Raw genomic sequence first — 26,452 nt, forward strand, 5'->3', positions numbered from 1 at the left:
AAATGTGTGGCAGTCAAGTCAAGGGACTTCTTCCATGCTGGTAAGTGTGACCCCTGGGTACTGAGATACTCTGTGGTCAGCGTTCTAGCTTTGAGCTGTAAGTGCAGGTGGCTCTGACACCCAGCAGCCTGTACCAAGGCAAGAGAATGGGGTGGTGAGTAAGACTTCATACAAACAGTTGGCAGAGAAGAACTCAGATATGTATCATCATGTTTATATACTGTTGTGTATCAAACCCAGGGGTTTGTGCATGCCAGGCAAGCACTTTATCAACTGAGCCACATCCTCAGCATTCAAGGAAAATATCTGAACCGTACTTAAGCCTTAGCTGAATATCCTGGGGCATTCTGTACCATGTGATCTATGTAAAGTTGAGGGGTAAAATAAGGAAGGATATCGTGAGGAGCTGTGCGTTTGTAGGACTCAAGAAAGGGGAGACTACATTTCTCCTCCAGGATCTAGGGAGGCAGTAAGACTATTAATAATGTCTCAGAGAGGAGATATGTGTACAGGAAGGGCCTCGGGAAGTAGAGGGGTTAGTTTCTTTCCTATTCTTGTAATAAGGCATGATGAGTGCGCAACTTATGGAAGAAAAGATTTATTTAGCTCATGTTCCAGAGGGGAAAGAGTCTGTCATGGTGTGAGCCTTATGTGGCTGTAAGCTGCAAATACGGCATCCAGAACTGAAGCTAAGGGCTCACATCTTGAACCACAGGCACGAGGCAGAAATAAGGCTGGCTGGTGCCTTATTCTGTTTTAATAATTACAAGTTAATCTGTAATTATTAACCTGTGAATGTAATTATTGACCTGTGTAATTATTGACCTGTGAATGACACATGGCTTTTGAAACCTCAACCCCTACCCCAAGCCCTCCTCTCTCGTGACACACTTCCTCCAGCAAAGCCAAACACCCTAAACTTATCCAAATAGCTCCACCAACTGGGAATCAGATATTCAAACACCTGGACCTGTGGGGAACAGTTTCATTGAAGATACCCCAAGGAGCGTGTCCACCTGCCAGGCAGAGGCAGAGCGGTAGCAGTCAGCAGGGCGGTGGCTAAGCTCTCTGAGATTCTCGCAACTGAGTGGCAAAGATGGCTCATGAACGTGGCTGAAAAGTATCCTTGGGAAAATGTGTGCTTTTGGAAACTTAAATATCTTTCACATGATCATTCCCAAAGTATACTGTACATAATACATACATTTACATTTGACATTTTATTACACACATTATATACACACATATGTATATAATAACAACAATAATAGGAAATCTATAAACTTCATAATATAATGGTAACTTAGTATAAGTTCATAATATTTGATCACTAATTACTCTTGGACTGGTGAGATGGCTTAGTGGATAAAGACACTTGGCATGCAATCCAAATGACCTGAGTTTAATCTCCAGGACCCACAGGGTCAAAGGAGAGAACCAATTCTTATAAGCTGTCCTTTGACCTTGGAGTGTGCACCTTGGCATGCCCCCACCAATAAATAAATACAATAAAAAATTTTAAGGAGTAAATTAATCATTTTTTCTTTCATATTCAGCTATAATGCAAAATATTTCAGAGACTACAGAATCGCTATTTGCATGCCTGTCAGACCAATCAGAGAAAGTTCAAAACTTCCTTTAGTGGATGCCTACACATGAAGATAATTTTGTTACAGGACATTTGCTCGCTCATACTGTGACCCCTGAGATTGTATTATTACTGGAAAAAAAACCACAAAAAACCAAAAATCTCTTTCTAGCCATTTCATTGTGACCTTCATATCTAAATTACAGGTTACAACTTGGTGTGTGTGTGTTGTTTGTTTGTTTGTTTGTTTGTTTTTCTTCTTTGTGTGTATATTTTGTTTGACTTGTTTTTTGAGAGAGTCTCACTCTGTAACCGAGGCCACCCTGGAACGTGTTATGTAACCTAGTATGGCTTCTAGCCCTCATTCTGCAGCCTCGGCCTCACGAGCCATGGGATTATAGGTTTGTGGCAGCACATGCATCTCACCCTGCTCTCCCAACTCAATATTGAATTTTCATTGATAAGTTATCAAAATCTTGTTTCAGAAGATATTACATAGGAAGATTAATAGAAACGCCATGGTAGGTTTTAAATTATAAAAGCCCCCCATTGAAGCTAATGATAGATCCTGGGAAGTAGGGGGCCTCAGAGGAAAGAGTGAGTGAGAGTCACTTTAATAGTAGGCCAGTGTGTAGAGAATAAATATAGTAAACTACAAAAGTTTGTACAGCATTTTTTAAATCAATGAGAAGGTAACCATTATGGAATTTAAAACTTTATAATTTACAGAAATGGTTTCTAGAAAAAGGGAACCAGCTCAGACAGAAATAAGGCTGGCTGGTGCCTTATTCTGTTTTAATAATTACAAGTTAATCTTGATTTCTTATTTTTCCATGTATATGTATTAAGTTATAATTTTTTAATTGTGGGAAAATGATTTTGATTGGAAAGTTTTACTAGCAGGGAGAAAAGACAGTTGTGGGGCAGGGATCTGAGGGTGTGCTGCATCGAGAGATTATTTGTCTAGCTTGTACAGGGTTCTTAGTTTGGTCCCCCGTACTGAAAAGAAGATAGCTTGTCTGTTTCTGATGGAGATGATTCAAAATTTCCAGGCTTTGCTGATTACCAGAAATCACCCAGACAGAGGTAGATGTTCTATGGAGTTCTAGAAACCAGCAGGCTTCCACACGGCATGACTTCTCTGGCTGTGAATCCAGGAAGAAGTTGGAGCTGGAGGTTCACTATACAAAGGCCACTGCTCCTTCCGAGAGCCGTTCTGGAAACTCCCCACCTCTGGCTTCCTCCAGTCCGCCTGCTTCTATGACTTTTCCCTGCCGTATGTATAGAAGTTTGACTGCTCGTCTTCCTCACTCCTTGACCAAGCATCACCCGCTGCTGCCCTGGAAAATTAATAATTCATTTTATCTTTATTCTCAAAGCATGAAGAAAGCTACACCTCCAGGTTATGAGGACAGGGAGCCGAAGTTCCCGTAGCAGTTTTAGGGGATTTTTACTGATAAGATAAGGAGCGACCTTGACACCAAAGGTGTGCTGGCGGCAGTTTTCCCAGGACTGAATCAAACTTCGAGGTGAGTTTATTTTTCTCTGCCATGTGAAGCTTATGGTGACTAAACCAGGCCTGAACCAGGGTGGGCAGACCCTGTGAAATCCCACAGCTCCTTGGCTAATGGTCCAATCAATGCTCTCAGCTGGAGGTTAAAAAAAAAAATGGCCATGAGTGTGGTGCCCGCCCCCTCATCTACAACTGCATCCTTGGATGGAGACCCTCTCTTCTTTTCTGTGTTGTTCTGCCATGCTCAACCATAGGTCTGAAAAATGAACAGAAGGGGTTCAGAGCAGAGAAATACAAAGAACCACGATGTGAGAGAAGAGTGAGATCAGTTGGAATTTCATAATGGGGTCTACTGGGACCAGGGGAATAATTATCCTTATTCTGAAGGAGGGCTGCCCACACCCTCACTCAGCTTGCCTTGAGTCATACTGTGAGATTCCCAGCAAGTGTGTGTCATAGGCGCCTGTGGTGGATAGTTTCTTGTCAACTTGACACAAGCTGAAGTCATTTGAGAGGGAGGAATCTCAATGAAGAAAATGCTGCTACAACATTAGGCTGTCAACAAGCCTGTAGGGCATTTTCTTAATAAGTGATTAATGGGGGAGGGCCCAGTCTGTTGTGTCTGGGGCCATCCCTTGGTTGGTGGTCCTAGGTTTTATAAGATAGCAGGCTGAGCAAACCAGTAAGCAGCACTCCTCTATGGCTTCTATATGCTAGGTGGCTGCCCTGTTTGAGTTCCTATCCCGACTTCCTTCACTTATGGCTTATGGATGTGGAAGTGTAAGCCAAATACATCCTTTCCTCTCTAACTTGCTTTGCTTGTGGTGTCTCATCGAAGCAATAACTACTACTCAGAATCTATTACTCAGAGATTAAAATGTCATAAAGAGTATACGTCAGCTCCAGACCTTGCAAAATGTTTTTTTTCCATCAATATCACTTAAACTAAGACATTGTTCGTGCCCTGTTCTTCTACTCAAGTTCCTTTCCCCAGCTCAATTAAGTAAAATACCACCTAAACATACACAATGCAGTCTGTGAACATGTCAGGGGGTCCCATGCTCTGAAACACCAGGTTATGCTCATAATCACAGCATCGTGCCTTGAATAGTATTATAAAGTATTGCCACCAACACATCAATCTCAAAGTCATACCCAGCATATCACTGGGGCATATCACTGGGAGAAAATGTAAGGATAGAAGGGGGATTAAGGCCTCCTCAGCATCCTTTTAAGGAATATGGGGTGCCTTGGTGGGCCTTCAGGACCCCTTGCCTGTTTTAGACCTGGCTGGCATGGTGGTGAGCATTGTCCAGAAACAGTTCCTGGTGGCTGGAGGGAGAATGGAGTCAACAGGAGGTAGACTCCATGTCTGAGAGAGAAGAGGAAAAGTCAATAAATGGAAATGGCCTGGCTCCGTAGGCGATGGAATCTATTACTCAGAGATTAAAATGTCATAAAGAGTATACGTCAACTCCAGACCTTACAAAATGTTTTTTCCATCAATATCACTTCTGTCACCAGGAGAGGGAACTTTCCCATCCCAGGGATGGGGCTGACCTACTTCCTGTCTTTTTCTTTGGACCTCAAAAGCTGCCTCTTATATTTTTTCATAATGCTAACAATGGCCAACACTGATGAACACTCGCCTTGTATGAGCTCTTTACAACTTGTCAGGCTTTCAGTGACTCTGTGAATGGGCACACCATCTTATATGAGGGGAAACCGAGGCATTGAGATATTAGGTACCAGGTCCTAGATTTCTGAGAAGAGAATTGGGATTTGAACTCAGTGAAATTGAGGGCTGGGGCCACAGGTCAGTGTAGAGTCTTTTTCTTGCATGCATGATGCCCTAATTTCAGTCTCCAGTAGAGTCATCTACCGTCGAACAAATAGGAAGAAAGGAAGAAAGGAAGAAAAGAAAAGAATTTAGTTCATCAGTTCAAGAAGACGATATTTACTATTTCCCAAAACGTCCTCTGCTTAGCCCAATCTGTCCAAGGGCAAGTGGAAACGGTAAAAGGTGTACTGGAAATTATCTTACATGGTTTTCCATTTTTGCTTTCATAGTGAAGCTAATATATGCCAATTTCTAAAGGCTAGATGGCATAACAGGAATGTTAAACCAAACCATGGCTGGGGGTGGTTAAATAAATTAGTGTGATTCACAACCAATGGCTATTTATTAACTAACCTTTGGAATACTGTGTCACCGGGTATGGTACCACATCCTTTAGTAATTCCAACATGTGGGTGGCAGAGACAGGTGGGTCTTTGTTAGTTCAAGGCCAGTTTGGTCTACATAGACAAGTTCTACATAGTTCTAAGCCACTTAGGACTACACAATGAGACCCTGTTTCTAAAGGGGGGGGGGAATGTTCAGAAAATATTAAGTAGATAAGGTTATAAAGTGTACATATGATGTGATTACCATTTCTATACACAGGAGTATGTGCACACACTTATATTTCCTATCAAGGATCATGGATCCTTCTACTCTAGTAGTCAGATTAAATACAAACATTTATGTGATGCTCACACTTCTTCATCTCCCCTCTCCTCTTCTTTTCCCTTCTGCTCCCACCAGTTTCCACTCAGATCATACTAAGATTTGAACTATTGGGAAACTGTGTAAACGTCTAATTACACTTAGGGTAGTCTTGAAAATACTGTTTCTGATTCAAGCTCTCTGCTTCCTGGCTGACCAACAGGTATAAAACCTGTACCACCAAAACAGACATAGCCACCTCAATTTCTATGTCTTCTCTGCCATGATGGACTGCACTTCCTATGTACCAGAGTAAACCTCTCCCCGTAAGTTACTGCCAAAGATGTTTCTTCACAGTAATGTAAAAGTAACTGGATACATATTCCTACAGGAATCTTTAAAGAGGCTCCTCAAGTTCAAGAAGAACCCAAGGCTTGAAGCTAGGACCATCTGAATGAAGCTCATTGTGATAGTGCCTTCTTTCTATTCCTTTTATTCCATCCTTCCTTCCTCCTCTCCCTCTATCCCTACCTTCCTTCCTTATTAAAAAACAGAAAGCTCAGCCAACAGAATTTTTTCTTAAATTATTAGATATGAAGTTGCTGCTATGACATCCAGTCACCCCTGAACATTTCATTGTGTGAGTCCTACAGATGAGTGTGCCATCCTGCATATATCTCCACTGTCTACACTTTGGACCCCATATGAGGTATACCAGTTGTCCCGATAATGTCCATTCTTCATAGTTAAAAGAATCTGTAATGACATTGTTTATGATTGGTTTTCTGTCTTTTTCCTCTCTCATTTTCAAATTTTCTAGGTCTTTCTTTGTCTTTTATGATCCTGACTCCTTTGAAGGTCATTTATGTTGTAAAATGATCCTCCATTTGAGACTTTCTGTGTTTCATATAACTACAGTCAGGTCATTCATTGTCAGCAGGGCATGGCACCAGGATCATGCTGGGGTCCTCTTGCTGCATCCTGTCAGATGAACCATGAGTTCAGCTGGCCATGCTCTTTTAATCTCTTGCAGAAGGATGCATCTGTTAGAGTTGTGGTTGTTTTTTTGTAAATACTAAGTATATGGGGGAGGTAGTTTAAAGTATATAAATATCTTTTTATGTGAATTTCTACTTAGTCATTTAGCTATGTGGACTCATGACTTCCTGCTTTATATTCAGTGGGTTATATTGTGCTTCTGTTGTTATCTCTTTATTTATTTAAATTTTTTTGAGACAGTCTTGTGTATCCCAGGCTTTCCTTCAACTCACTACATAGCTAAAGATGATTTTGAACAACTGATCCTCCTACCTCTGCTTCCCAAATGCTAGGATTATAGACATGCACCACCACACCCAATTTATGTGGTAGTGGGCCTAGAACATGGAGATTTGTGTGTGATAGGTAAACACTCTTCAAGTAAGGTGCATCCCTAACCCAAGCCATCACTATTTATTTTGATGTCCATGTTTTCTCAGTTTCACTAGTAGATGAAGCACACTTTTTCAATGGATTGCTGAAAAGATGGCTTATTGGCAACCCATTCTGATCATGTTTTTTCCCAGTTCTGATCTCCCTGAGGATACATCAGATTTGTGGTATTAGATTCTCTGAATGCCAGGGCCCTCTCCTATCCTTGAGGGGATCCAGGGCAATGTAAGGAATGTGGGACATACCCAGTGTTAGAAGCCCTTTCACACAAAGGGGCAGGCTTGAGTGAGGCTCATCTTAGGCCTTCGGTTTCTCTCCAGGAACACATTCAAGGACCAGCAAATTGGAGGCAGCCATGAGAAAAGATGTTCCTATTTTTAATGGAAATTTCTTTGGCCACCACTGAAGAAGCACTTTCTTTTTGTGATAAAGAGTGGGCTCAGAGAAGAGGAAGGGCATGAGAAGAAAAGTCATTAAATGGGAAAAAAAAAACATACTTAGAGAATTCAGTCTTATCCTTGGAACTCAAGTTCTCAGTTGCCATTCCTGGCATGTGCTATAACTCTAGAAGGAAAAGGTGGACAGAGCTGGGTCAGTTTTCATCTAGAGGCACCAGCAACTGTATCAACAGAAAGCAAAGGTCAACAGGCCTCCTCTATCCCTGAGTCCTCCCTCCCTTCCCCATTCTCCTCTCCTCCTGCAAATCCTTTCCTTCCCTCCCCTGTTGACACATTATATATATAATTTTATATACTATTATATATAAAATTTATATATAAATATATAAGGGCATACATGTATTTAATATATGTATATACTAAAATTATTTTTATTAAGCTGTATCTTGCTTTGGAAAATTCTTTTTCTTCCTTAATTAATTTATTTACTTTATATCCTGGATAGAGCTTCCACTTCCTCCTCTCCTTTCACCTCCCCTCCCCCTATGCTCTTTTCTCCTCAGAGAAGTGGAGGCCTCCCATGGATAGCAGCCTGTCTTGGTATATCAAGTTGTAGTGGTACTGAGAGCATCTTCTTCTACTGAAGTTAGACAAGGCCATCCAGTTAGGGGAAAGGGATCCAAAGCCAGGCAACAGAGTCACAGACAGCCCCTACTCCTGCTGTTTGAGGTCCCACATGAGGACCAAGCTGTTCATATGTATAAGGGGACAAGGTCTGTCCCATGTGTGCTCTCTGCTTGGTGGTTCAGTTTCTGTGAGCCCCTGTGGGCCCAAGGTAGTTGATTCTGTAGGTTTTCTGGTGGTGCCCTTGACCTCTCTGACTCTTTAGATCCTTCTTTGTCCTCTTCCACAAGATTCCCTGAGCTCAGCATAATGTTTGGCTGTGTGTCTCTGCTTTGGAAATCAATTTGGTGGTTTCTCAGAAACATGGACTAGTTTTACCTCAAGACCCAGCTATACCACTCTTGAGCATATACCCGAAAGATGATCCACCATACCACAAGGACACTTGCTCAACTATGTTCACAACAACTTTATTTTTCATAGCCAGAATCTGGAAACAACCTAGATATCCCTCCACTGAAGAATGGATAAAGAAAATATGGAACATTTACACAATGGAATATTACTCAGTTTTAAAAACAATGACATCATGAAACTTGCAGGCAAATGGATGGAACTTGATAATATCATCCTGAGTGAGACAATCCAGACCCAGAAAGACAATTGTGATATGTACTTACTTATAAGTGGACATTAGCCATAAGGTACAGGATAACCATCGTACAATCCACAGATCCAAAGAAGCTAAGTAACAAGGAAGGTCCAAGGGAGGATGCTTGGATCTCACTGAAAATGAGAAATAAAACAGACATCTGGGATGAACAGAGGGAGGGAACTGGATGGGAAAGGGGGTAGAGAAGGGTAAGAGGGATCAAGTATGGGGAGGATGTAGGAGAAAGAACAGGAATGGGGGTTATCCCGGAGACAAGCTAGACCCTTAGGACAATAGAAACTCACAAGAATCTATGAGGGTGAACCTAGCTAAGACTCTTAGCAATAGGGGATATTGAACATGGGTAGCCAGGGAAGACTTCTGATGGAGGGATGGGGGTACCAACCCAGCCACAAAACCTTCAACTAACAATTTTTCCTGCCTACAAGAAATACAGGGGTAAGCTGGGCAGTGGTAACACATACCTTTAATCCTAGTACATGGAAGACAGATTTCTGAGTTCGAGGCCAGCCTGGTCTACAGAGTGAGTTCCAGGACAGCCAATGCTATACAGAGAAACCCTGTCTCAAAAAAAAAAAAACAAAAACAAAAACAAAAACAAAACAAAAAAACAACAACAAAAATAAACAAACAAACCAACAAAACAAAAGTACAGGGGTAAAGAGGGAACGGAAAATGAAGAAACGACCAACCAATGACTAGTGGAATTTGAGTCCTATGTTACGAGAGATAGCCTATTCCTGACACTATTAATAATATTCTACTACACCTGTAAACAGGACATTAGCATAACAGTCATCTGAGCGGCTTCACCCAGCAGCTAGTCAGCTTTCTACTGTCATAAGAAAATGCCCGAGTCAAACAATTTACAAGGAAGAAAGGTTTAGTTTGGATCTTCGTTTCAGAGCATTCGGGGGGCTTGCCTCATCCTATCACTGTGCAGGAGCGCATCATTACACGACCACAGGCTGGAGGAGGTACTCACTCCAGGGTGGGTAAGGAATGAGAGGAAGGGAAAGGCAGGGTCTCAAAATCCCCTTAAAGGACACACTCCCTACCCAGTGGCTTACCTCCTTCCTTCCACCCGGCCTCTCTTCCAAACCTGTCTGCCCCCTCCCACTGGTACCACAGACTGACAACCCAACTGTTTACACGTGGACCTTGAAGGACCTTCATTTACAGTCTAAATGATGACACCCCAAAGCAATTCACAAAAGTCTTAGCAAGGCTGAACTTCATGGAGAATAGAAATCTCTTAGAGATTTCTTTTTCCTTTAAAAATAACTTCAATTTTAATCTATTAACTCATCTTATAATATATGCAGGACATACAGCTTAGCATTTTAAACCACCTTTGAGTCAAGTTAAGTCTATTCACATTGCTGAGTAAACATCCCAACTGTCTCCAGAAACTTCTTCACAGTGCAAAGGAGGGGCTTCGCCACAACACTAGGATCTCCCACCCAAATAGCATCCCCAAACTCCCTCATTTTAGATTGTTTTAACTTTATGTGTTTGAGTGTTTTGCCTATATGAATGTAAGCATGCAACATGCATGCAGTGCCCAAGGAGGTCAGAAGAGGCCATTAGATCACCTAAAATTGGAGTTACAGATGGTCGTGAGCCACCACGTGGGTGCTAGGAGTCAAATGCAGGTCTTTGAGAGCAGCATGTGCTCCTAGCTGCTGTGCCATCTCTCAAACCTCCAGCTCCCTGATTTCAGTAATAAATAATCCTAACAGTTACAGCTGGCGCAGTGGATGCCAGGCACTGAGCTAGCCACTCCGGAGATGTTCTCATTTAATCTTTAAATAGATACTATTATTATCTTCATCTCTCAGATGAGAAAATGGAAGCCTATAAAATATAGGAAGCTTGCCAGATCACACAGATGCCAGGAGCTGGAGTCAGCATTCCAATCCAGTGGGTCTGCATGGGAGCCCAGGGTTGTCAGAAGACCATTACAGAGGCTAGAGAGATGAGTAAGTAGTTGAGAGCATTGACTGCTCTCCCAGAGGACCTGGGTTCAATTCTCAGCACCCACATGGCAGCTCACAACTGTCTGTAGCTCCAGATTCAGAGGATCTGATGCACTCACTCACACAGACATACACGTAGGCAAAGCACCATTGCATATAAAGTAAAACTAAATCATTTTTTAAAATGCACTTTATGTCATATGTGAAAACTGTCAGAGAACAGGATATGGGATACCTCTCTCATTTACTAAAGTCAACTTCATTACTTTTAATTTAAATACATATAAGAAAGAGACTCATTGAGTGTTGAGGCACTTCTTTAATGGTTAAATAAAGAAATATATAAACGTTCTCTCTTGGGTAGAGCAGCAGAGAGATGTCCTGTTTGTCCTCAGCAGAGACTTGAAGAGCAGTATCAGTGAGTCCCTTAGCCTTCTGCTCCATCAGAAGATGTTTCTAAGTATCAGCTTAAAAAACAACAACAACAACAAAAAACCCAAGAAAACAAAAAGCACAACAAGATCTCTCTCTCTCTCTCTCTCTCTCTCTCTCTCTCTCTCTCTCTCTCTCTCTTTCCCTCTCCCTCTCCCTCTCCCTCTCCCTCTCCCTCTCTCTCTCTCCCTCTCTCCCTCTCTCCCTCTCTCCCTCTCTCTCTCTCCCTCTCTCCCTCTCTCCCTCTCTCTCTCTTACACAAAGAGGATTCCACAACTGAGCTGTATCAACTCATCCCTGGAATATGTGTTGCAAGCTCCAGGCCCCTGCAAATCTACAACATGTGATGTCCATGGAAGGTTCTGGAAAGAGTCGCGTCATGGAGGGTTGGGATGTTGTTTGTTTTCCTCAGCAATAGAACTCTCAAGGCAGGCAAGAAACACCAACCTCACCACAAGCAACCCTCTTTCATGCCAATTGTTCCTCTACAGTTGTTCCTCTAAGAAATGAGTAAAGTCCCCATAAAAGACAGCAATAAAAAAATAACATCAGTGATTCTGTGAATTGGCTTTCCAGAGCTTGTTGAGAAAATTGGTCATAAATAATCTCTGGCTTCTTTGCCTTAAAAATCCTTGCAGATTGTTGATCTCATATAACAAATAAACTCACATGGAATGTATAAGATCTTCCCAAGGCTTCCTCAGCCTGAAGTCTTCATGTTTAGTTTCATGCCTAGCTCCCTGAAAACCCCATCTCTCAGTGACTTCACCAGACCAGCTATGAAACCTACTGGATGCTCAGCAACATCTAGAGATGGTGGCCTTACCACTCTGCCTCAGGTGTTGCTGTTGGTCCCACTGCACCAGCTATCCCACAAGGAATGCATCCAATATGACGGAAACCCAAGTCTGGTCCCTATTCAGGTGACCAGAATAGGGTTCCAGTTCACCATAAGACCTGACTATGTTACTGGTTGGAATGATTTTCTTGCCTACCTTTCTGAACGTATGCATTTTTGTGCTGAAAACCAGGCCCAGCCCCACCCAGCCTGTTCAAGTGTCCCGCTATCACACTTTTCCAAATTGGAGAGTTCCTAACACCATGGTCTACAGATGATTCGTAATCTCTCCCAAATCCGTTCTTTCCCAAGTGTTAAGTATTTGTGCCTTGGATCACACCATTGTTATTCTTTAATTCCTCCTAATCCTTTGCTAGCCTCTTAATCCATTCTTCAGGTCTTATCAGCTCTCCATAATAAAAATTCTGTAAAGCAGGGCTGATAACACCCCTTTTACAGAACACAAGCTTTCCAAGCCTCATCTTGGACTTGAGTCCAGACAGGGTCTGGGCTGAAGTCTTTTTCTCCCTCTATAGCCACGAAGAGTATGTCCAGGCTCTGAACACCCACAGCACTCCCTCCAGGACCATTCCCTTGCACTTGATACCTTTTCTCAGATAGTTCTGGATCTGTACTAGCAAACGTTACAGGCCCTGAGTCTGTTTCCCTGTGGCTTTCCATCCCTGTTTGTGCTGATGGGCTAGTCATGGTGGAACCATTGTTACCTTGTTCTTACCCCTGGCCCCAGTCTGCTCAGTAAATATTGAGTGGTGTGATTTTATGTGTTCAATGCCCACTCTTCAGACTGGTGCAGGGGCAATGTGCCAGAGGACTTGTGAAGCCAAAAGACAAACTCCTGCCACTTTCCTAGAGTCAGTTTCGCAGTAGATAGCATCCTTCTTATACAGACATTTTAAAGTGTAGTCAAACAGAAGGTTTATGTGACTCTTTTAAGAAAATAAATTACTTCAAAAATATTAGTGTGGTTACCACACTTAATGTTCCTTTTTTGTTTTTCTTCAACAAAGCTTGACTGAGCACACTCTACATGCCTTGTAGGCACTAGGCCTGGAGAAGAGAACACAAGTGTGGACTAGACAGATGTGATCCCCGCCTTTGTGGGGTTTATAGTCTAGTAGAGATGTCAGTGAACCTGTTATGTAAAGTCCCACACAGCAAGTGTTGTGAGCCAAACATTCCTCATTGCGCTGTTCAGCCCTACTGCTGTGACACACAGCAGCCCCAGACAGACAGTATGCAACAAGCGAACAATGATGTTTCAATAAAACTTTATTACAAAACAGGCAAGGGAGAAAACAAAGATAGTGAGGCAGGGGAACAGGGGAATAGGAGGATGAGGAGAGACTGGCCAATCTGTATGACACTGCACTGTTATGGGGTGAATGAGCCCTGTTTGGGGGTGAATGAGCCCGGTGAGCCAATGTGGAGACTGTAGTGGATGATATTGGAGTCTACCCTAGAAATCTGTTAAGAGAGCAGTCTAATGGATTCTTGTCACATACACATACAATGAGAGGTTGGTTACATTAACTTACTTTGACTGTAATAAACGCTGTTCTGTGGATACATATGCTAGAATATATTTACTCCTGGCACATGGTTCCACTATTACCTGCTGTCTGGTCCAAAGTAATGGTGGCAACCAGCCATGAGGAAGAAACTCCAAATCTCCTCTCTTGATAAATTAACCACCACAGACATCCTTTTATAGCAATGGAAAGCTACCATCCACAAGCAAGCTCAGCTTGTAAGTATACCAGTGGCCAGTGAGTGATAGCTGACTCATGACTTAGTACCCACATGTAAGCCCCAGCACTGGGGACCTGAAAGATTGACAAGGGGAGGCATGGGGCTGAGGTGATGTGTAGCAGCGAGAGGAGCAGTTGCAGGGTCAGCGGCAACAGCTGTGGGAGAGAGGAGGAGATTCTCCCAGAGCAGCCTGAGGCATGTGGTGGACACAGCTTGTCAGAACATCCCACGACTTTCCCTTTGGCGTCTGGACAAATGCTACCTCTCCAGTCAACACTAGGGCAGTGATAGCTGATGCTCAGGTAGAAAGTTGTTTAATAAATTATTAAACAACTTTAAGAGTGCACAGAAGAACATTCCAGTAATGGACATTAGGGGTGTTGTAATAATAACCCCAGGACTCGCTGAGCTGAGGCAGGAGGATCATAAGTCTACGAATAGTCAGAGCTGCGTCGTGAGATTACCTCAGCTATTTTCAACTGTTGAGAACCTCTGGTTTTGAAAACTGTGGCACAATACAAACCATATTTCTACCGGCTTAGAAATAGAATTCAAATGTGAAGGTAGTTCTGTTTGACAAAACGAAAATAACTCAATGTAGTGTTTCAAAGGAACTTGAAGTTATCAACTAAAATCACCTACAAGTTGATTTTCCTTATGCCTGAAGATATGGCCACTGAGTATATAAAAAGACACCCGAAGTTGTATGAAAACTACAAAGACCCCCCCCTCCAAGTCACACAGGTCTTAGAATCTATCAGAAAACCTGCTAATTCATACCAAAATATTTGAAGTTGAATTGTAAGAGGAAATAAATCTTTCAGAACATAGTTTCATCAGTGTCATCACCTCTAGATTTACTAAAAGTCATATTTCAAATAATTTTCCAAAAATCAACACCAACATCATCAACCTATGTGATCATAATACCTGTTCCAGCAACAACTGCGTTGGATTTTATTATCAAAGTTAAATGTATCTCAAAGTACGTGATTTTCCCTTTGCCAAAAGCAATTGGCATTGTTTTCAATAACATCACTTGAAAATTCATTTGCTAAAAGCACAAACGACCATTTGAATGAATAAGCAAGAAAACAAGCCCAAAAAACATCATATGACCTCTCACATCAACACAACAATGTAAAAGTATTGCTTATTACACAAAATTATGACCTCAGACTATTTCTTTTCCATTCAAAATATTTGTAGTGATCTAATATTTTATTCTTATTAACTTTTAATAGTAAAATATTTTGCAACGACAGTCTTTACAGTTTAGTAAATGCTCATTTCTGCTCTGAGTTTTGAGCAAGGACAGCTCAAATGCCAAGCCTGTGGTTTTGCTTTCGGCCTTGCAAATTATGTAGCTAGGATGCACAGGAATTAGAGCAGGTTCTTCTAGGGAAGGCGGAAGGCCTAAGATGAAGCAGGAACTGGAGGAGGACCTGAGAGGCATGGCACTTGCTTAGCACGTGCAAGGCCCTGGGGTTGAGACCCAGCATCTAAGACAAGAGAATCTCATTGAAAAGATGGAGCTTGTATCCCAGAGTAATGGGGTCCCCGAGTCAGTGTCACCTGATGTCTCTCTCCCTCTGTAACAGAACTCCCTCCCTTGGTGGGTTAAACACCAAACACTCACAGGTCTGAAGGCTGGAAAGGCCAAGGTCAAGGAAGAACCTATGTCTGGAGACTGCTCTCTTTCTAGCCATAGATGGTTGTTCCCTCTTCATCCTCACCTGGTAGAAGGGCCAATGTGCTCTCTGGAACCCACCCTCCCTCCCTCCCTCCCTCCCTCCCTCCCTCCCTTCCTTCCTTCCTTCCTTCCTTCCTTCCTCCCTTCCTCCCTTCCTTCTTTTCTTCCTTCCTTCCTCTGTTTCTCCCCCCCCCCTTTTTTAAAGATTTATTTTTCTTATTTTGAGTTGTGTCTATACCCCAGGAGGTCAGGGGTATCTGGGGTACTAGATGTCTGATGTGGATGCTGAACTCAGGTCCTCTACGAGAACAGTAAGTACTCTCAGCCACTGAACCGTCTCACCAACCTCTCTGGGATTTCTTCTATGGCACTGCTTCTGCTCAGAATGGCTCTACTCTTTGAGCTATCATGTCCCAAAGGACTTACCACATTCAATGAATATTTAGTGAAGACAAGTTGATGAGGACTCAGTCAGATATATACTGGCAGACTAGGATAGGTGTCGACATGTGACTTTGGAGGACACATAGGCATGTAGACTGCAGACCCCGGATCCTTCTAGAACTTCAGGTTTCCAGTCTCCTAAGAGTGAGACTAGGATGGGAAGGCAGAGGTTCTTACAGGGCCCCATCATCCTCCCAACTGTGGCCCTGACTACCTTGCTCTGAAGTCTCTCTAATGTCCTCAATATGGGAGATGCTATGCTGCCCCAGGACCTCCACACTCCTCACAGATGGTGTTTTTCCCAGCTCTGCTGTGTTCTTTGTATTCTTTGGGCCTTTATTCAATAATACTTTCCCAGAAAGGCCTGCTCTAGCCATCCTGTTTAAAACTGCTTCACACACACACACACACACACACACACACACACACACACACACATACTCATACATACACACACAACTCATATACACACACAATTCACACACAACTCACACACACACACACAGACTTACAGTTGCTTACACATTCACACACATTTAGATACATGTACCAACACACACATAAACATGCATTTACATACATATACTCACACACAAATACTTATGCAGTTCTATACACATTCACATTGACACTTACACACATACACTTGAATATTACACGCACATACAAATACACTTGTTACACATTCACATACTCTTACAAACATACACAAACTTATACAATAAACATGCATGCACACATTCACGCATACTTATACATTTTTACACTCATGAGTACACAGAGTAACACACACATACATGCACAGACATACATACTTTTACAGGCTTACACACTCTTATACAAATATTATATATACATACTTTTATATGCATATCAGACATACTTATACACACTTATACAGTCTTACACACTTGTGCACATACCACAGTAATACACACTTCCACATGCTTGCACAAACACTACACCTTGACACATTTACACAGTAATACTCCTTTTATTCACACTCACAACCGTTTGCACTCACATTTACACATTCACATATTCACTCACACAGATGCAAACATACAGTTACACACACAGACTCACATACATACTGATTCCCTTTCACTGTTTTATTTTCTACCATTTTACCTATCAGCTCACAATCCATCTTGTCCTTGTTTCTTTCTATGGTAATTATACTTCTTCCCTACTTGTTAACAGAATGCCACTCCATGAAGTGGTGGTGTTTTCCTGTTTTAGTCACTAATATCCCCGGGTTGGGGGGGGGGCGGGGCGGGGAGGAGGATGCCTGTGGGAGCAGAAACATTAGGAAAATATTTCCTGAATGAAGATAGATTAACCATGCCTTGATCAAATAGATAAATAGCCATAATTAACCAGAAAGGGGGTCTTTCACTGGGTTAACAACGTTTCTAACATTTGCTTTTTAACCTGGGGCTATGATTTGTTCCCTCATTTTCTTACCTGCTTTGGTTGGGGTCTCACCACTCTGCTGGTCAGTGGACTGAGGAAATTGAAGGTGTATATAACGTAGGCCAGGGAAGTTAGTAGGAGCATCCTCTCCACTTTGCTCATCTCATTTGACTGTAGCCATGGAAACGTGGTGATGAGGCACAAGGTGGAAACATCCAGGACCCCTGGGTACCTGGAAGGAAGTTCCCTGTGGTTTCTACTGGATGAAATCTTCACTGTGGTAGAACACTTAACTCTGGGGGTGTATCTGTTACTGCACCATGTTTATCTCACCTACAGACCCAGACTAGTATTCATTACCAATAAGCAGACATAGAGAATAAGCTTGGAGAAATTCAGTCTCCTGGATAATTCTTTCACAGAAAGTACTTGATACATTTAATGAGGTACTAGCACCTTGGTCATGAGTGGAAGTATATACGAATACTGCCCAGGCAATGACCCACACAGAAACCACAGAGATTGTGAAATGAACACAGAGTATCCAGCTAGAAGGCAGAATATACAAATATGAAGAGAGAATATCTTGTATGTTGTATGGATGCATCACCTGTCAATTAAAAAGCCTATGGCCCATGGCTTAAGCAGGAAATAGGAGGTGGGAGATCCGGGAGGCAGAGAGAATTTTGGGATAGAGCACAGGTAATAAGCAATGTGCAGAATATAGGTTAAAATAATTGGTTTATTTTAGTTATGGCCTTAGTCATCATAGAATCTGGCTATATGGCCAAGATATCTGTAAATATATTTTGAATCTGAGTCTTAGTTCTGGGAGCTTGGGCCTGGGAGGAAGAACTGGACCTAACTTCTACACAAACCCATGTTGTGACACTGTTGTGTTCTGAACTTCAGCAAAGCCACCTTTGGCCCTTGAACAAGTAAATTTGCGCCCCTGTGCCTGAGTTCCTTAGCTGTCTGTAAGGATGATTGCATTAGCTACCTCTTGAGATTGCTCGAGGATCAGATAAGCCAAAATATGGAAAGCACCAGAGCAGAGCTTGACCCAGGATGCCTTCCTTAGGAGATGCTATCAACTGTAGGTGTTGTTGTTATTATTATTGTAGGACACATTTCAGTGGGAGGAACCTCGATGGACACAAAGGAAGAACATATTCTCCCATGATCTGGGCTCCATATACAGCCCTGCTGATCTAGAGGTGACCGTCTTGGAGGGTCTACCTCAGAGCCAAATAACGACTTACTAGGGATAGGAAGGATGAAGAGAAGGGAAGACTCTTCGTCCTCTGTATCCTCCAGACAACGCTGACAGCTGCCATGCCCAGTCAGCTCCTTTGACATAGGTAAAATCATAACACTGGTAATGATGATAAGTCTCCCTAATAAAAACTCACTGATCCTATACGACTCTGATCGAGACACTGCTCCTACCCACTCTCTACACATGGTGAAAAGACACAGGGGAGTGAAGTCACTCTCCCAGGACCCTGTCCGTGGTGAGCAGTGCCGCTGGGCTTTGGGACCTGCACTGTGACACAAAGGGCACAGAAGGTGTCTGGAGGCAAGGAAGGCTGGAAATGAATCTCAACTGTCACATTCGCTTATCAACTGACTTAACAGGCAACGGCTTAATGTCTTAAATCATTACTCTGCGTCCCTGAAATTATGTGACGGTTAGTATCTCTAATAATACTAATGTTGCTATAATTCTTAATAGTGCTAGCAAATAGTGACACTATCCACCCTCTGTAGGAAGTGTTAAAGACTGATTGGGGAACTGTTTGTGCCCGGGCTAAGGGGTTTCTCAGTAAATGTTGGCTGTTTCCTAATAGTGTTGTATGTAACTGATCTGAGAGTCCTCAGTGTCTGAAGTAGGGTGTTTGCATAGTGAAATGTTTTATGTGTCTTCTTACACTCGCCCTGACTCGCCAGCAAGAACGATGCTGCAACAGGATCCTTCTGCACACATTTATTGGGAGAGCTTGATTGCAGAAGCAAAGAGACCCCAGCCCAGAACTGGTGCTATGCATGGGTTATGCTTACCACCTCATTTGCATGCCTACATCTGATTGGTAACTTCTCTCTCATCTGATTGGTTAACTTCTCTCTCATCCGATTGGTTAATTCTCAAAACCTCATCTTGGCAAAAAACTTTACTGCCTATGTATGCATGATGGCCAACGGTAGCCAGCACCACCCTGCAATGGCACATGTGGCTTCCCACAGTGTCTCTTCTGCTCTCCCCTGGGATTTGAGGAAGGGCCTGCTTCCTGGTCTAACATGACATAGTTCTGTCGATGTAACAAATGACTCATAAAATGAAGAGGTTTGGTATGGCTCATAGTTTCAACCCATTATCAGAGAGACCCATGGCTGTTAGGCCCCGGATCTGGTTTCTGGTTTGCCTTGGAGGTGTGTGGATAGCAGAGCAAACTATTCATCCCATGGCTAAGAAGCAAAGGAAGAAAAGGTGGGGATTAAACAGCCAGCTCAGATGACAAATTGCTTGCCTTGCAAGCATAAGAGACCAGAGTTTGATGTCAGAATCTACTTTTTAAAGAGCTGGACATGATGGCAAATAGTTGTAATCGCAGGGCTGGGGAGCAGAAACAAGCACTACCCTAGGCTTGTTAGCCAACTCGCTTAGCCTTCTTGTCCAGTTCCAGACCAGAAAAGATTCTGTCTCTAAACAAAAGAAAAGAGTGGATGGTACGAGAGAAATTATACTTAGTGAAAGTGTAGACTCTCTCTCCTCTCTCTCTCTCTCTCTCTCTCTCTCTCTCTCTCTCTCTCTCACACACACACACACACACACACACACACACACACACATGTGGGGGAGCATGGGATGGGGAGGGAGGGAGAGAAAGGGAGGGAGGAGGAGGGGAAAGGAAGGAGGGAGAAAGAGAGGAGGGAGGGAGGGAGAGACAGACAGAGAGAGAGAGAGAGAGAGAGAGAGAGAGAGAGAGAGAGAGAGACTGAAGGTCCTGCAATCTCCTTTAAAGGTGAGTCCTCAGGGACCTGGGAGGAGGACATTTGCCACCCAGATGGCAGGGGTTAAGCAAAAGCAGCCTCTTCCCAGGACACAGCAGCTGGCAGGCCCAGCCTGCACAGGCGTTTTTTTGTCAGAAGGCCCAGTTCTCATCTCCACCCTCAGAAAGCTGCCAAGCCTTCCTCGGGGTTAGGCCACCCTGACCTCCATCTGTGGGTAAAAGAGAAGGGCGCTCGCAACTCAAGAAGCCTCTGCTGTTGGATGCCAGGGCTTCTGCTCCTCAAGATGACAGCCCTGAAGCCAAAGCAGCTAGCAAAGTGATTCTGAACCATCGTCAACAACAAGAACGTTTCCACGAGATTGTGGCAACGGAGTCCATTTTACTGTTCCGATTCCAATCCTTTGAAAACCGAAGAGCTACTAATGACCACACCATGTGGGAATGGGGGGGGGGGAGTGGAGAGGGGTGCCTTGTTCTGCTATTGGATTGGGTCTAAAATATTTGGTCTCACCCTGTCAAAGAGTATTATTTGGCAAGAGGAATTTAAAGATCACACTGGCTTTTATCTGGATTTTTTTTATTTAATTTTTTTTTTTTTTTACTTATTCACTTTACATCCTACTCACTGCCCCTCCACAGCCTCCCACAATCCTTCCCTCCTCCCTCCTCCCTCCTCCCCTTCTTCTCTGAGCAGATGGTTATGCCCTGGGTTATCCCCTTACCCTGGCACTTCAAGTCTCTGCAAGGCTAGGCACTTCCTCTCTCACTGAAGCCAGAAAAGGCAGCCCAGCTAATAGAACATAACCTATGTATAGGCAACAGATTTTGGGATAGCACCCTCTCCAGTTGTTTGGACTCACATGAAGACCAAGCTGCACACCTGGTATATATGTGTGGGGAGGCCTACCTAGGTCCAGCCTGTTTATGTTCTTTGGTTGATGGCTCAGACTCTGACAGCCCCAAGGGTCCAGGTTGGTCTTCCTGTGGAATTCCTATCCCCTTCAGAGTCTGCAATCCTTGTTATTCTTCCATAAGAGTCCCCAAGCTCTGTCCACTGTTTGGCTGTGGGTATCTGTATAAAATAGTCATAAGATGAAGATGGAGGGAGTGAACTAGGAGGGAGGGATATAGGGAGGGGAATGGGGGATTCAGGATCAGGTGTGGGGAAAGACAGGAGAGATGGCCATGAAAATGAATGGAAATCTGCAACTGACCAGAGTGAGGAGGTGCAGGGCATCTCTAGGACAAGACAGAGACCTGGGATGAGGGATATGCCCAAGAAGCAGTGTAGGGTGACTTTAGCTGTGACTCACAACATTGGTGATATGGAACCGGAAAAGGCCACCTTCTGTAGCCAGACAGGAACCCCTTTGGAGAGATAGGGACATCAACCCACCCACAAAATTTTCAACCTAAAATGAATCCTGTTTACATGTAATACAGGCATGGGGAATGGAGGAGAGACTGAGGGAATGCCCAACCAATAACCAGCCCTACTTGAGACCTGTCCCAGGGGCAAGCACTAACTCCTAAGCCTATTAAGGATACTCTGTTATGCTTGCAGACAGGAGCAAGATGTCCTTTGAGAAGCTCCACCCAGCAGATGACTCAGACAAATATCTGGGAACTCTTAAATGGGGCCACCGTAGAAACGACTCCAGTGATTTAAGAATAGGCAGGCTTTAGTAGAGAAATACAGATCAGGGCTAAGAAGGGAACTGCCACTCAAAGTCCCTTTCCTTATGGGTAAAACAGAGACCAGCTCAGACAGAGAGAGGCTCTGCTTATGAGTCTCCGTGTGGTAGGGGAACTCACTTTTTATTGGGTTCGGGGGTGCCATTCAGGCCTGGTCTGATTTGTAGGACTCCATTTCAGGAGGTCAGTATCTTGAACAACCCAATCTGTGGTAATATGGATATAAATGGTGCAGTTGCAGCTTGGAGACTCATGTCTCTCTGGCAGCCACTGTGAGTTTTGCCAGACAAGTACATCAGAAGATGCAGGAGCAGGGGCTAGCCAACCCATGAGCACATCCCAGGGAGATGGCACCCTGTGCAGACATCATTTCCCAGATCCTTCATATCCTCCACAGAGACTCTCCTCCCCATCTCTCTCTCCTCAGTGCTCTATTTCTCTCACTCTGCCTGTCTCTGCTTCTTTCCAGTCTCTCTCTCTTTTTCCCTCTCTCTCAATACCCTTCTCCTTCCTCCTTGATTGCCTGAAATGTTTTTCTATTAACTTTTTTTCTTTATGTTTCCCATCATAACTTAATAAGTAGCCCACTCTTCCTCCCCAAATGGATGGCCAGATTTAACAAAACAAACAATGCCCAGTTCATCTGAGTTTGGACTAAATGGCAAATATTTGGGACATGCGTCAAAAAGCAATTTCTTGTTTATCTAAAACAAGTCTAATTTCAGTATCTGGCACTGTGATCCCCAGCTCATGGTGGCTCTGTGTAGGCATCAAATGTTTTCTTGTAGCCCTTCAAGATAAAATGCTCTATGATAAACTTTATAATTCTCTCACAATTCAAAAGATAGGATTGAAAAAAAAATAGGATTGAACAATATTTCCTGAATGTTCCAGAGAGTTTGGGGTCTCTTGTTCATGCAGGACACCCATGCCTGGGTCTGTAGGAGCTCTTTGAGTCCAACCACACCACATGTGCCCTTCCTGAACCAAAGGTCAAGGGAGGTTCCAGGTTAGCCAAATGCCAACAGACACATCAGGCCTCCCTGAAAGAAAAGGTTGATTTGCATATAGTAGGAGTGAGTCAATTAAATTGTAAGCTTTTTCTTTCATTTTTGCTATATATTTGATATATTCTCAGAATGACTGGAAGATGGGGGCTTTAAAGAAAGAACCCCCTTTCTGGAGCTCCTTTGGGTGTCCTTAGGGGTGAAATTTATAAGAGAAGGTGTGTAGGTGTTCACTGCCAGGCGATGTGAATTCTCACTGCTGACAAGAGCTTGTCATCTAACCTGTCACCTTCCTGCCTGTTGATATTTTTATGCGTGTGAAGGGCACCAAGCTGTCTGAAGGAAGCTGGACCTGGAGCCTCTGCAGGCCATCTCAACGTCCCTTTCCACCCTGAGTGACTCCAGCAACTGATGGAAGTTCCACAAGCAGCCCAAAAGAACAGATGCCCCATTCTCAAGGTCCTAAGGAAGGCTGCCTCCAGGAGCTGCCATTTCTGGTCCAGGCCAGGCTTTCTGCTCTGCCGGCTGGAGGACAGCCATCCTTATTGAGTGTATTTCCAAGAAAGCAGTTGACAGGCTCCTGGTGCTATTCCTGGAAATGTTCAATAGGCCATCCTCTGGCAGGGCCTGCTGCTGACGGATGGGTCTGAAGGGGTACCTCGTGCTCAGCCATCTATGTCGGGTCTATTTCCAGGTGCCTCTGAGCACTCCCATCTCCATATACCACGGGCTGTCAGCTGACTGGGGCTGTAGGCCTCTGCATAACTGCTTCCTCCCTGGCAGGACAGTTGCCAGGTGGCTTGCTGCTAAATGGAGACAGGCGCCCTGTGACTATAAATTATAAAACACCAGGTCCAGACGATGTGCTTGCTGTGTGTCCCCATAGTCAACTCCACGGGGGACCCTTGACCACAGCCAGAGGGCATTTCCTACAGCAGCTTTGACTCTCTCACAGCAGCCGTTGGAGAGAGGCCAAGCCTGCTGCAAGGCAGCCTGATTCTTAGCAATCCTCAAAGCTGAGAGTTTCCACTCGATTTCCTGGCATGGTGTGGACCGAGGTTTCTCAGGGTCAGCACTACATGCATTTTCAACAATCCATTTGTGTGTTGGGGGTCATATGTAAGCATCCCTAGTCTACTTCTACTAACATGCTGGCAGCATGTTCCTACTGGCAGAAAAACACAAAGAAAAAAAGACTAACCTGAACTACCTGGAAGGTGCAGGCTGAAGAGCAGGTCTCTGATGACAGGGCTGAGAGGATACTGGGGACTGTGCTTCAAGCACTGTCCTTCACTGCATAAGCTATGCTCCTTCTGACAATCCATGTTTGCTTTTGGAGACAGGACACAGACAGACAGACAGACAGACAGACAGACACACACACACACACACACACACACACCAGATGTTGCAGAATGTCCTCTTAGAAGGCAAAATTGCCCTTCATTGAAAAATCACTATCTAGAGTCAAGGAGCAGGGCCCCTGGGTGATGCCAGAGAGGGGGCTGCACTTCGGAGGGATGTTTAGTCTACAGACAAAGAAAGGAAAGCAGCTGAGGCTTCTGCAGAGCTTAAATTGAAGCGTGGGGCTCCCCTGAAAGAAAAAGCCAGGCTGGCTATTTATAAAGCTCCCTGACTCTTAAGTGAAAACAAAGATATACTTTAGACAGCTTTCTCCCCCTCTTCTCTGCTTTTATTGTGACTTTGAACAAGAATAATGGCTCTCTGTCCACCTGAAGAAAGAGAACAAAATCCCCACCCCCACCCCCGTCTTTCTTCAAAAAGGCTTTGGGAGGCTTTTGGTTGCTTTAGTAGTTGTTTTGGTCATCTTGTCATAACCACTTGCACCCACACTCCCCATCCCCATCCCGCCCTCCCCATACACGCCCCCCCAACCACCCCCCCCCACCATCATCTTAGGAATTATCTTTTCCTGACCAAAGTAGTGAGAGAGGACAGTAGGGGTGGGACCGTAGATAGAATCTCCTTGATTTTTCTTCACAAAATTCATAGGCTTTTCTTTATACTTAGAAACTGGCTGGGAAATACCCCTTGCCTATATAGGAAGCCACTGTTGCTTTAAAAAATGACCTTGCTGTTATATAATTCACAGCTGGCTTCTCCACTCCAGCTTTCAAGGAACTGTAAAGAAATCTTTAAAGATCTGGTTCTACTGGGCAGAAATCACAAAGGAAAAAAGGGAGTAACCTGAACTCCGCAGAGCGTACAGGATGAAGAAAACAAGGCTGCGTGGGTCCTGGGGACAGCTTCAAGCCCTCTCCTTCACAGCACAGCCTGTGCCTAGGAGGACGCAAGGCCACATTTGCTTTTGGAAACAGGGCACTGTGATTAATCAAAGAAAACAAAACCAGCTTCATTTCCCATAACAGGTCCACGGAGGGCTTTTCTAAGAAAAACCTTGATCAAAATGTTCCTTCTGTTTCCCTAAAGGCTGATGAGGGGGGATCCATGGAAGTTAGGTCCTGAAGAGTCCCCTTCCCAGAAAAGAGCTTCGTTATGCTAATTCACTCAAAGCAGTAGGGCAAGAGCCAGTCTACTGTAGCATCATTGACCCCTCTGGCAAAAAAGCAAGCAAGGGTGTCTTGTCCCTGTACCCACTTGGGTACTCACCTGTTCTCTCTGGGCCATTCTGATCAGTCAGGCTTCCTGGAAGACCTGGGGGAACAGAACAGTGAGCACAAGAGTCAGAGAAGGCAGGCAGCTGGGAGCACTGTGGCCAGCTTGCACAGGCTGGCCTCTCAGTAGTTTCTTGCTGTAGGGCCGGTAGAGTGAGACAAAGAGACAAAGGAGATACAGCCTGGGGTGCCAAATCAATTCAGGAATCAAATAATATTTTAATGTAAATCATTTAAGTAAAACTTAGTTTCTAAAATCCATGGTGAACAAAATCTCTAACATTCAAAGTATCAGCATGGGTACATTCACAGCCGTTGGCTTGTGCCATCAGAAAGTCCCCACAAGGCAGGTCAGTGAAATGGGTACACCAAAAAGGCCGTAGATTTTGAGACTGAAAAGTAGACTGCCCCATCAGCTTCTGCCTTATATTAGGATGAGTTGGTTAATTTTGATTGGGTCATACTCCGAAGCCCCAGAGCAGAGATACTTCAGGGAAACCAGCTTCTCCTCTGAGGCAGAGCTCCTTTGAATGGCTTCCCTGTGCCTTTTGCGGCAGAACAAAGAGGAAAGGCTGTCTGTGAACTGGGAGGGCTGCTACTGACAGACATCCCCTGGAAAGCAGCCTGTGCATTTCCTTAGCAAAGAAGAGGAGGCGGAAGTGCCAAGAACTTAAGAAAATAAATATTCTAGAAATAATTCCTGACCGTCTTTGGAATGTGTTCTTCCTCCCTTGGTAGATTGGTTTCTTAACAGTATCCCCTGGTAGATACTGTTCCCTTTGGCTATAGAAGCTGGTCTGCGTTCCGCAAGCACCC

At 43.9% G+C, this 26,452-nt stretch overlaps 1 long non-coding RNA gene across 1 annotated transcript; it reads right to left on the reverse strand.

Moving 5' to 3' along the window:
* Positions 1 to 1,208: 1,208 nt before the first annotated feature.
* Positions 1,209 to 26,452, reverse strand: Gm29684 (predicted gene, 29684). Its single transcript, NR_131146.1, has 4 exons — positions 26,342 to 26,452; positions 25,632 to 25,676; positions 8,723 to 8,828; positions 1,209 to 2,928 (listed from the first exon to the last, which is right to left on the reverse strand). It is a non-coding gene; the product is annotated as a predicted gene, 29684 (long non-coding RNA).

The sequence above is a fragment of the Mus musculus genome, chromosome 10 (genome assembly GCF_000001635.26).
Source record: "Mus musculus strain C57BL/6J chromosome 10, GRCm38.p6 C57BL/6J".
Taxonomy (NCBI): Eukaryota; Metazoa; Chordata; class Mammalia; order Rodentia; family Muridae; genus Mus; species Mus musculus.